This window comes from Zea mays, chromosome 6 (assembly GCF_902167145.1).
Source record: "Zea mays cultivar B73 chromosome 6, Zm-B73-REFERENCE-NAM-5.0, whole genome shotgun sequence".
Taxonomy (NCBI): domain Eukaryota; kingdom Viridiplantae; phylum Streptophyta; class Magnoliopsida; order Poales; family Poaceae; genus Zea; species Zea mays.
This window is the reverse complement of record NC_050101.1, coordinates 152,386,255-152,394,132: the sequence shown is the minus strand read 5'-3', so window position 1 is coordinate 152,394,132 and position 7,878 is coordinate 152,386,255.

Sequence of the window (7,878 nt, the reverse complement as noted above, 5' to 3'; positions counted from 1 at the left end):
CAACTACAAGCCGAGTTAGCGTTAGAAATAAAGAAACGAGTCCGCGAGAGAGGGCGCAAAACAAATCACAAGCAAATGAAGAGTGTGACACGCGGATTTGTTTTACCGAGGTTCGGTTCTTGCAAACCTACTCCCCGTTGAGGAGGCCACAAAGGCCGGGTCTCTTTCAACCCTTCCCTCTCTCAAACGATCCCACGGATCGAGTGAGCTTTCTCTTCTCAATCACTTGGAACACAAAGTTCCCACAAGGACCACCACAAGTTTGGTGTCTCTTGCCTCAATTACAAGTGAGTTTGATTGCAATGAAAGAATCAAGAAGGAAGAAAGCAATCCAAGCGCAAGAGCTCGAAAGAACACAAGCAAATCACTCCCTCTAGTCACTATGGCGTTGTGTGGAATTTGGAGAGGATTTGATCTCTTTGGTGTGTCTAGAATTAAATGCTAGAGCTCTTGTAGTGATTGGGAAGTGGAAAACTTGGATGCAATGAATGGTGGGGTGGTTGGGGTATTTATAGCCCCAACCACCAAAAGTGGCCGTTGGGAAGCTGTCTGTTCGATGGCGCACCGGACAGTCCGGTGCACACCGGACAGTCCGGTGCCCCCTGCCACGTCATCACTGCCGTTGGATTCTGACCGTTGGAGCTTCTGACTTGTGGGCCCGCCTGGGTGTCCGGTGCACACCGGACATGCACTGTTCCTTGTCCGGTGCGCCAGTATGGGAGCGCCTGACTTCTGCGCGCGCTGCGCGCGTAATTAATGCGCCGCAGGTAGCCGTTGGCGCCGACTAGCCGTTGCTCCGGAGTTGCACCGGACAGTCCGGTGCACACCGGACATGTCCGGTGAATTTTAGCGGACTAGCCGTTGGCGATTCCCGAAGCTGGCGAGTTCCTGAGGCCGCTTCACTTTGGCGCACCGGACACTGTCCGGTGTACACCGGACAGTCCGGTGAATTATAGCGCGAGTGCCTCTGGAAATTCCCGAAGGTGGCGAGTTTGAGCTGGAGTCCTCTGGTGCACCGGACACTGTCCGGTGTACACCGGACAGTCCGGTGCTCTCAGACCAGAGGGCCTTCGGTTCCCACTTTTGCTCCTTTGTTGAATCCAAAACTTGGTCTTTTTAATGGCTGAGTGTGAACCTTTTACACCTGTGTAATCTATACACTTGGGCAAACTTAGTTAGTCCAAATGTTTGTGTTGGGCAATTCAACCACCAAAATTAATTAGGGACTAGGTGTAAGCCTAATTCCCTTTCAACCGTCACTACCTTAGCCCAGATCTTCACCAACAAAAGTGATGGCGACCGGATCTACGTCCTCCACCACTCGTGTTCTCCCTAGCAACGACACAATCTAATACTGTTTAGGTCTAGTAGTTAGGAACTCGAAATTACTTAATAGAACATAGACTATTCCACTTATCTACTCCTAGAGATCTTGTTGGGTATAACAATGTTATCAGAGGATTGGATCTAGGTGTAGATCTAGTTGGGAGAAGTCTTAATCGATGAAAATAGAAAAAGAAAAGCACGAATTCTACAGATAATAATCCACACAGACATATGTGGTCCATTTCCTGTGAAAAGTGTGGATGGTTTTGACTCGTTCATAACATTCACAGATGATTACTCCTTTTTGGCTACATTTATCCAATCAAACAAAGAACAAAAGCATTGGATAAACTTAAAATATTTAAGGCTGAAGTTGAAAATCAACATAATTTAAAGATTAAAGTAGTCCGATGCAATCGTGTGTGGGGGGAGTACTATGGTCGGCATACCCCATATCGCCAAGTTCCTAGACCTTTTGTAAGGTTTTTACAGGAAAATGGTACAGTAGCCCAGTAATCAACACTGGACGAACCTCAGTAGAATGGAGTAGCTGAAAGGAGTAACCGTACCCTAATGTACATGGTGCGCAGTATGATAAGTTACTCTACCTTGCCATTGAGTCTATGGATAGAGGCATAAAAATCGCCATTCAAATTCTCAATAGAGTACCAAGTAAGTTGGTGCCCAAAACACCAGATGAGTTGTGGACAGGAAAAGTACCCTCACTAAACTACTTACGTGTGTGGGGGAGTCCTACTGAGGCTAAAGTATTTAACCAAAACGTTGGGAAAGTAGATCCCAAAACAATAAGTTTCCATTTCATTGGCTAAACAGAAAGATCAAAAAATTCGTTTCTACTATCCAGACATGTATACAAAGTTTGTAGAAATGAGACACGTTGTGTTCCTAGGGGATGAAATGATGAGGGGAAGCATCGTAAGTCGAGAAATTGATCTTGAAGACAAGCGGGTATATGTGTCCACTCAGATTATTCAGGAACCAATTTTTGAATTACCTATTCCTGTTGCACAAATAGTGCAAGACATTGTAGTGACAACACTTGTTGCTTTGTCCACATCCAGCCATTCAGGCTACCAGCTGGGCCTTGCGGTGGTGACGACAAATATTGTGGTGCCGACGAATGTTGTGGAGCTAGTGCAGGTGGTGACGTCTGCGAGAAAGCATGGCTCCAACGGATTGTTCGAGTGGCACTAGCTCCGCCATGCCCCTTCGCAAACTCGGAGGATTAGATCGTAGTCGAGCCGAGGGCACATATGCCACTAGAGAATCTTGTTGGCGTGGCGTCGTGCCTCTGTGGGTTTCTTTGGCTGGCTCCATCTTCACCGATGTTGAAGGGGATTGATGAGCAGAGATATGGATTCGCAAGGGCAGGATGGAAGTGGCGTGCGGAATACGAGCTTTGGCGCGGGTGGGAAAGAGGAGCTTGGGAGATGGCAGCCACCACACTAGATCGAGGAAGAAGCTGGCGATGAAACGAATCATCCACGACGTTGGCGTTTCATCCGATTTCCAAAAATGGATTGGACTCCTTCATATCGACAAAACTAGATTGTGGCTTCATCTCTTTCTCAAATGTTATGTATGTTATTAGTGAGAATTCCATCTATAAAAATCTAAACAACACCATTGCAAAAAAGGTATATGAAATACCACTTATAAATCATTCCATGTTCAAAATATCAGTTAAGGTCAGTTTGGTTCTATACTTATGTTACCAAAAAATTGCCACACATTTTTATGCCACACTTGTCTAAGATGACTAAGATTAGACGCTTAAATTCTGCACCACAGTTTGCCATGTCTAAGGGAATCTTGCCATACTTTTACAAGTCATTGACCACTGAAATCTACGTAGCAGGAGAAAAACCTTGCCACAACTATGGCTCCAAACTAAACACATGCCTAACTTAGTCAAACTTACCTAACCTTAGACGTGACAAATTGTGGCAAATGAGGCAACAAATCAAATAACCTCTTAATCTCTCTCTTTCTCCACTTCAATCAAGTTTTAACACTAAATTTCACGTGATTTATCCAATTTGTCCTTCACTATACAAACACACAATTGCGTGTTATTGTGAAGGAACATAAGAAAAAACATGATCTAGACACCACATCAAATACTATAATATAAGTAGATTAAAAGAACAATTATAATTCACAAAATTCCATCATATAATTTGAGTAAAGATCAACACAATATTTTGATATTTTAGATGCATCTAATTTAAACATTTTCTAGATCTTACTATTATGTCGTGGAGATGTTTGGTTATTGTCTAAGAAATGTTAAATTAGATGTATCTAAAATATTGAAATATTGTGTTAGCCTTTACTCAAGTTATAGGATGGAATTTAGTTAATTATATTTGGTATTGTGTATTTTCATATGTTTTAATATTTTAGTTTTTTTATCTAATTATATTATATTATTTCAATGGTATGTCTTCAAACAGGCACGCAGCTAGGTTCGTACAGTAAGGGGCAGATCAGTCAAAGCATGTAAAATTTAATGTTAAAACTTGGTAAGAGTGGATAAAAAGATGAAATAGTAGCTATCATGATATTATATGAAGATGGAGTGATTTAAGAGTGATATATCTTGGACCTCTATTAAGATTAATGGCATTACTTAGATCAACCTAGTGGTAAGAATTGAATTCTCCTCATGTTACCGTATTTGCTGATGTAAGAATTGAATTCTCCTCATGTTATCATATTTGCTGATGTGCCACCTATTTATTGAGCATGAAAATGGTGAGACTAGCACCGAGAATAGGACATCAAACTATTCAATTGTGAAATATAGTTAAAGAGTCCTCTACTCAAGCTATACACAACCTAAATACTATATTATGTTTCTCCATATTCTAGATAGATATAAGAAACTCGTGCATACAACTCTATCTAAGCCTTGTCTATTATTCAATAGGACATCTCAAGACACAACTCATTTATGTGAGTTGTATGAGTGAAACCATATATTAGATTTAGAGAATCGTGCTAGAGACATTCTTTCACTAAGATTAGGGATGGGAATCGGGTGGGTAGGATATGGGTATATGGTTAGCGAACCCATACTCGCGAGACAAAACTCAACTCATATCCATACCCATATACGTTCGTGGGTATGGATCTCTATCCATATCCGTACACATCGGGTATCCGTTATCCGGCGGATAACTGTTGCTCGCTCGCCCACTACGATTTTAGCATTTAGTACCAAACAACATTTTTATCACATTTCAAAAATTTATCATTCCAACATTATCAAATGATAATTTCAGCACCAAATAACATGTTATGCATGGAAATTGAAAATGGGAGATTAGGATAATATATTGAATTAGGATGACCCACATGTTAGATACCCATTGGGTAACAGGTATGGATACTGGAAAAACATTATCCGTGGATACCTTATTATATCGAGTTTATTGGAGCTGAGGTATCCCGAACGGCGGGCTTCGGAAGTTAGGTACCCCCAACCTTGCAATTGGAATCTTAGTATTATAATAGGCTTTCGTTTGGAAATTTGTCATCGTGGGCACTTTTATCCGTCGCGCTAAGTATTAACTTGTACCGGCTGCTGTTACCGCGCGTGTGCCCTTCTTTTACGTTGAAGATTTGGATTTCCTGTTCGTCAAAACGGATCGGCCTTCCTCTATTCTTCAGAACGGATCGCGAGCTCGCTCCTTTCTTCCTCTCCATCTCTGTCCGGCTCCCCGACTGATTCCGACGCTCGTCGAGCTCTTTCTTCGTCCCAATGCAACCTCCGGCAGTCCCCTCGCCGGACGAACTCTCGCTGGACCTCGCAGTCCACGCAGCCGGCGAGTTATCCTCGTCGTTGCCTCCAGGCGAGGTCGTTGGCAGCGACACAGGGCTGGCCCTCAATCCGTCGCCGTTGGTCGATGCTGCTCTGACGATCGACGACGTTGACAACTCTTGGTTGGAGGCACCACCAGGTTGTCGTGAAGATCCTGTTGAAACGGTAACTGATTTGGACCCCCCTATTCCCAGTTCCCACCAAGGTTGGCACCATTCTGTGTCAACTTGACTAGTATACACAACTTGACTGGGCCAAAATTATATCACATCTACCTCAGATTTTCTAGTAGTGCACAACCACTGCCGTGGCTTATCAATATCATACTCCGCCTGTTGTTGTTGGTACATGCCAGCTTCCATCTTCAGTCGTCGTGGCTTATTGTTGCCTCCCTGTTTGTGAAGGGACTACACTTGTGTATTGTTGCCTGTGCACGTAGAAATGAGTTGATGTTTCTCATTTGTACTGCTCCTCATAATTTTTGTAGGGCACTGTCAATTTTCAGTTAACAGTGTTTGACCCATCACAAGTATTTGATTTTGAGGGTATTGGACCTGATCTTCGATGGGATGAAGAAGGGCCTCAACATGTACCCAGTGAGTTAGCTATGTATTCGAAACTTGGATTGGCGGCTGAAGATGAACGAGAAAACAAAGAGAGAGAGGAGGCTTCTAATCATTGTGGTCATTCAAATAATCCAAATGAGTTTGGAGTTGATTCTTCATCCTCCATGCCCTGTGTTGATTTTTTGCCAAACGAGAGTAGAGTTTTGTATGATTCTAACCATCCAGTCATGGCGGTTGGCTGCATGTATCCATCTATGGCTGAATTCAGACTTGCTATGAGACAGTATGCCATAGAAAAAGAGTTTGAGTTAGGCATTGAGGCTAGTACCCCGAAGAAATACAGAGGATTTTGTCGAGGTGGTGATTGTCCTTGGAGCATACATGCAAGAATTGAGAGGGATGGGTCACCTACCATAATTGTACGGTTTTGTCAAAGTTTTAATTTTGTTGAAGTTTTTTTATGCCTTAGTAGTAATGTGCATTTCATTTATACTTCTGTAGGTGACTGTGATGAATGATCATCACACTTGCACTTCTAGTGGCCGGAGGAGGACAAGCACAACAACCAGTGCTTGGGTTGCTGCTAAAGCTTTACCTATCCTTGCGAAGAAACCACACACAGGTGCAAAGGATTTACAGACTTTCCTTCAAGATACGTACAAGTGCACCATTTCTTATGATACAGTTTGATATGGAAAAGAGAAAGCCTTGAAGGAGTTGTTTGGGACTTGGGAAGAGAGTTTCCAACTTCTATTCTCTTGGAAGGAGGCTGTATTGCAGAGGTCACCTGATAGTGTCATTGAAATTGATGTACGTGTTGAGGATGGCAGAGTTTATTTTAGTAGGTTCTTCTGTGCACTTGGCCCTTGTATTAGTGGTTTCTTACATGGATGCAGACCTTACTTGAGTGTTGATTCGACAGCTTTGAATGGTAGATGGAATGGTCACCTACCATCTGCAACAGCCGTCGACGGCCACAACTGGATGTTCCCTGTTGCATATGGATTCTTTGAGTCTGAAACAGAGGACAACTGGCATTGATTCCTTCTACAGTTACGCAAGGCCATCGAGGATTTACCTAACCTAGCATTGTGTTCTGATGCTTGCAAAGGGCTAACAAATGTAATGAAGGATGTTTTTCCAGAAGCTGAGAAAAGAGAGTGTTTCCGGCACCTAATGAACAATTATGTCAAGCAATATGCTGGATCAGAATACATGTACCCTGCTGCCAGGGCATACAAGGCAGAAGTATATGACATGTACATTGCAAATGTCAGAAGCAATCCTGATATTGCTGCTTGGTTAGATAGGTTCCATTCCTTGTTGTGGTACCGAAGTGCATTCAACCCTACTATCAAATGCGACTATGTAACAAATAACATTGCTGAGGTGTTCAATAACTGGATAAAGGACTACAAGGACCTCCCTGTTTGTGACCTGGCTGACAAAATTAGGATAATGATCATGCAACTATTGTACAAGAGGAGGCAGATAGGAAGGAGGTTGGAGGGAAAGATTTTACCTTCTATCATAGCACAACTCAATGCAAGAACTAGAGGACTTGGACACTTGGAGGTCATAAAAGGCGATGACTATGTTGCAGAGGTGAGAGACAATGGTGATTGTTTTTCTAGATATGTGGTGAAGGCTCATCTTAGAGAATGTTCATGTAAGGAATGGCAACATACAGGGAAGCCCTGCCACCATGCATTATGTCTAATTACCGCACAACAATATAGAAATGTAATGATGGAGGAGTTTGTCGACGATTACTACTCAGTTGACATGTTTAGGAAAGCTTATGAGAGATTGGTGGAGCCAATTGAAAGCAAATTATTTTGGCCAAAGGTGGATTTTGCAAAGGAGGTTGGTGCTCCACTAGGCAAGAGAGGCGTGGGACGTCAAAGGAAAAATAGGTTCAAGAGTTGTCTAGAAGGTGCGAGTAGTAAGAAAAAGCCTGCCAACGAAAGTGAGAAAGCTAAGAAGATTATTCGAGGCAAATTCAAGTGCCCTAATTGTGGGGAGTTAGGGCATAGGAAGACTAGCTACAAATGCCCCTAAATGGAACGAAGAAAAGGTACTCTTATAATCTCATATCTGTTTTTATAAATTAATTTTGGTTGTTTATCTAATAATCAT